The sequence below is a fragment of the Amblyraja radiata genome, chromosome 6 (genome assembly GCF_010909765.2).
Source record: "Amblyraja radiata isolate CabotCenter1 chromosome 6, sAmbRad1.1.pri, whole genome shotgun sequence".
Taxonomy (NCBI): Eukaryota; Metazoa; Chordata; class Chondrichthyes; order Rajiformes; family Rajidae; genus Amblyraja; species Amblyraja radiata.
Genome location: NC_045961.1, coordinates 9,642,466 through 9,647,051, shown reverse-complemented (window position 1 = coordinate 9,647,051; position 4,586 = coordinate 9,642,466).

Genomic DNA, 4,586 nt, shown 5'->3' with positions numbered 1-4,586 from the left:
GCTGCCGCGGGCGGGGCGAGGGTGGGGTCGGGCCGGCCTGCCGCCGAGTCGGGCGGGTGCATGGGACCTGTCTCATCCCCTGTGTGTTGGCAATCGCCGCCTCCTCTGCCCCCCAGCATCGCTGAGCGAACTGTAGCGGCGGCCGAGCCCCCCGCTCCCACCTCACACTGACCATTGTGACGCTGCTCCGGCCACCGCGGCCAGCGCCGCCTGGAACCCGAGAACCGGCGCCCCGACTCCCGGCTCCCGGCTCCCGGCTCCCGGCTCCCGGCTCCCGGCCGGCGGCCACCGACTGTCACCGTGAGAGACCGTCGAAGATCCGTCAGGGACCGCCAGGAACCGTCAGAGACAGCCCGTGTCCGTCTGCCACCGTCGCTGACCGTCAGAGACCGTCGGGAACCGGTCAGTCACCATTCATGACCATCAATGACCGTCCGTGGCCAGGAGAGAACGTCGGTGATCCATCATGTACCGTCATGATCCATCATGTACCGTCGGCGATGTATCATGTACCGTCGGCGATCCATCATGTACCGTCGGCGATGCATCATGTACCGTCGGTGATTCATCATGTACCGTCGGCGATCGATCATGTACCGTCGATGATCCATCAGACACCATCACTGATCGTCAGGGACCGTCCGATACCGTCGGTGCCCAGCAAAGTCCGTTAGGGACCGTCAACCACCGTCAAGGTCCGTTGGTCATTGCCTCTGACCGTCCCTGGCAGTCGGACTCACTCCGTGACCGTCTGGGACCCTCAGATACCGTTAGTGACTTATAGATCACAGAACAGTCTAGCAACCCCGAATAGTCCACGGGAATTAGAAGAACATTAGAAGGGGAAATTAGAAGGGGGAGGTACAGCGAGACCCGGGTGTCCTTGTACACCGGTCACTGAAAGTTGGCGTGCAGGTACAGCAGGCAGTGAAGAAAGCTAATGGAATGTTGGCCTTCATAACAAGAGGATTTCAGTATAGGAGTAGAGAGGTTCTTCTGCAGTTGTATAGGGCTCTGGTAAGACCACATCTGGTGAATTGTGTACAGTTTTGGTCTCCTAATTTGAGGAAGGGCATCCTTGTGATTGAGGCAGTGCAGCGTAGGTTCGCGAGATTGATCCCTGGGATGGCGGGACTGTCATATGAGGACATATTGAAAAGACTAGGCCTGTATTCACTGGAGTTTAGAAGGATGAGGGGGTTCTTATAGAAACATATAAAATTATAAAAGGACTGGACAAGCTAGATGCAGGAAAAAAGTTCCCAATGTTGGGCGAGTCCAGAACCAGGGGCCACAGTCTTAGAATATAGGGGAGGTCATTTAAGACTGGGGTGAGAAAAAACGTTTTCACGCAGAGAGTTGTGAATTTGTGGAATTCCCTGCCACAGAGGGCAGTGGAGGCCAAGTCACTGGGTGGATTTAAGAGAGAGTTAGATAGAGCTCTAGGGGCTGGTGGAGTCAAAGGATATGGGGAGAAGGCAGGCACGGATTATTGACAGGGGACGATCAGCCTGCCTTCTCCCCATATCCCCTGACACCGCTATCTTTAAGAGCCCTATCTAGCTCTCTCTTGAAAGCATCCAGAGAACCAGCCTCCACCGCCCTCTGAGGCAGAGAATTCCACACTCACCGCTCTCTGGGAGAAAAAGTTCCTTGTCTCCGTTCTAAATGGCTAATGTCCCTGTCCCACTTAGGAAACCTGAACGGAAACCTCTGGAGACTTTACGCCCCACCCAAGGTTTCCGTGTGGTTCCCCGAGGTTTTTGTCAGTCTCCCTACCTGCTTCCACTACCTGCAACCTCCGGCAACCACCTGCAACCTCCGTGAACCGCATGGAAACCTTGGGTGGGGCGCAAAGTCTCCAGAGGTTTCCGTTCAGGTTTCCTAAGTGGGACAGGGGCATTACTCCTTATTCTTAAACTGCGGCCCCTGGTTCATGACTCCCCCAACATCGGCAACATGTTTCCTGCCTCTAGCGTGTCCAAGCCCTTAACAATCTTATATGTTTCAATGAGATTCCCTCTCATACTTCTAAACTCCAGAGTGTACAAGCCCAGCCGCTCCATTCTCTCAGCATATGACAGTCCTGCCATCCCGGGAATTAACCTTGTAAACCTACGCTGCACTCCCTCAATAACAAGAATTAGGGGGCCCAAACGGCACACAATACTCCAGGTGTGGTCTCACTAGGGCCCTGTACAACTGCAGAAGGACCTCTTTGCTCCTATATTCGATTCCTCTTGTTATAAAGGCTAACATGCCATTCGCTTTCTTCACTGCCTGCTGTACCTGCATGCTTACTTTCATAGACTGATGTACAAGGACCCCCAGATCCCGTTGTACTTCCCATTTTCCCAACTGGACGCCCAACTATAACAAGAGGAATCGACTTTTGGAGCAAAGAGAGATAAGGTTGGGGGATGTTGCATGATATTATACCCCTCACTCTGTATCTTCCCCTTTGCTCTACCTGTTGTGCTGGAGTTCGACCTGATGGCATGTATGTGTGGCATGTCTGATCTGTTTCACTGTACCTCAGTACACGTGACAATAATAAACTTAATCTCCACCGCCGCCCCCACCCTGATTTGACTTGATTGAAAAGACTAGGCTTGTATTCACTGGAGTTTAGAAGGATGAGGGGGTTCTTATAGAAACATATAACATTATAAAAGGACTGGACAAGCTAGATGCAGGAAAAATGTTCCCAATGTTGGGCGAGTCCAGAACCAGGGGCCACAGTCTAAGAATAAAGGGGAGGTCATTTAAGTCTGAGGTGAGAAAAAACGTTTTCACCCAGAGTTGTGAATTTATGGAATTCCCTGCCACAGAGGGCAGTGGAGGCCATGTCACTGGATGGATTTTAGAGAGAGTTAGATAGAGCTCTAGGGGCTGGTGGAGTCGATGGATATGGGGAGAAGGCAGGCACGGGTTATTGATTGGGGACGATCAGCCAGGATCACAATGAATGGCGGTGCTGGCTCGAAGGGCCGAATGGCCTCCTCCTGCATCTGTTTTCTATGCTTCTATGTTTCTATGACTTCACAAAATGCAACACCTCGCACTCATCCATGAAGTGCCCATCGACACCCGGCTGATCCTGAGCTGTTACCCCGGGAGAGGGGGTTCGAGGTGAGGGGTGCTACCCCGGGTGAGAGGGTTTCAGGGGGAGGATCTTATCTCAGGATAGGGGGTTCGGGGGAGCTGTACATTCGCTGCCGGCATGGTGAGGGCCCGCAGGATGCGAGCGGCTGAATCCAGTGGATCGAGTGGTCTCCTCAACGTGGATACTTCCAAGGCAGAGATAGATAGATTCTTGATTAGTGCGGGTGTCAGGGGTTTATGGGGAGAAGGCAGGAGAATGGGGTTCGAAGGGAGAGATAGATCAGCCATGATTGAATGGTGGAGTAGACTCGATGGGCCGAATGGCCTAATTCTACTCCTATTCCTCATGACCGGCAGCTGCTCCCGGCCGGAGGGCTGGACACGACGCTCTGACCAGGAGTCCCGGACTTCCCCAGTAGCGGACATTGCGTGCGCCGGGGAGCGCAGGCCAAGGGCAGGGGTGTATGTGTAGGTGCGGGTGGGGGCACAGTGGTTCACTGCCAAAGACAGTCACAAAAATACTGGAGTAACTTAGCAGGTCATGCAGGTCTGAAGAAGGGATTGGACCCGAAACGTCACCCATTCCTTCTCTCCGGAGACGCTGTCAGACCCGCTGGAATTACTCCAGCACTCTGTGTCTATCTTCGATTTAAACCTGCATCTGCAGTTCCTTCCCACACATCTGTGGAGAACGTGGATAGGCGACATTCCCGGTTGAGACCCTCCTTCAGACTAAAGATAGTCACACAAAAAGCTGGAGTAACTCAGCGGGACAGGCAGCATCTCTGGAGTGAAGGAATGGGTGACGTTTCGGGTCGAGACCCGAGTCTCGGATCTGAAGAAGGGTCTCGACCCGAAACGTCACCCATTCCATCTCTGCAGAGATGCTGCCTGTCCCGCTGAGTTACGCCTAGCCTGACCTTCACATTAAGCCACATTTGATCTCCTAATCTGAGGAAGGACATTCTTGTCACCATAGAGGAAGGTTCACCAGACTGATTCCTGGGATGTCAGGACTTTCATATGAAGAAAGATTGGATAGACTCGGCTTGTACACGCTAGAATTTAGAAGTTTGAGGGGGAATCTTATAGAAACTTACAAAATTCTTAAGGGGTTGGACAGGCTAGATGCAGGAAGATTGTTCCCGATGTTGGGGAGGTCCAGAACAAGGGGTCACAGTTTAAGGATAAGGGGGAAGTCTTTTAGGACTGAGACGAGAAAAACATTTTTTACACAGAGAGTAATGAATCTCTCGAAGTCTCTGCCACAGAAGATAGTTGAGGCCAGTTCATTGGCTATATTTAAGAGGGAGTTAGATGTGGCCCTTGCGGCTAAAGGGATCAGGGGGTATGGAGAGAAGGCAGATACAGGATACTGAGTTGGATGATCAGCCATGATCATATTGAATGGCGGTGCAGGCTCGAAGGGCCGAATGGCCTACTCCTGCACCTATTTTCTATGTTTCTAAACCAGTATGCAG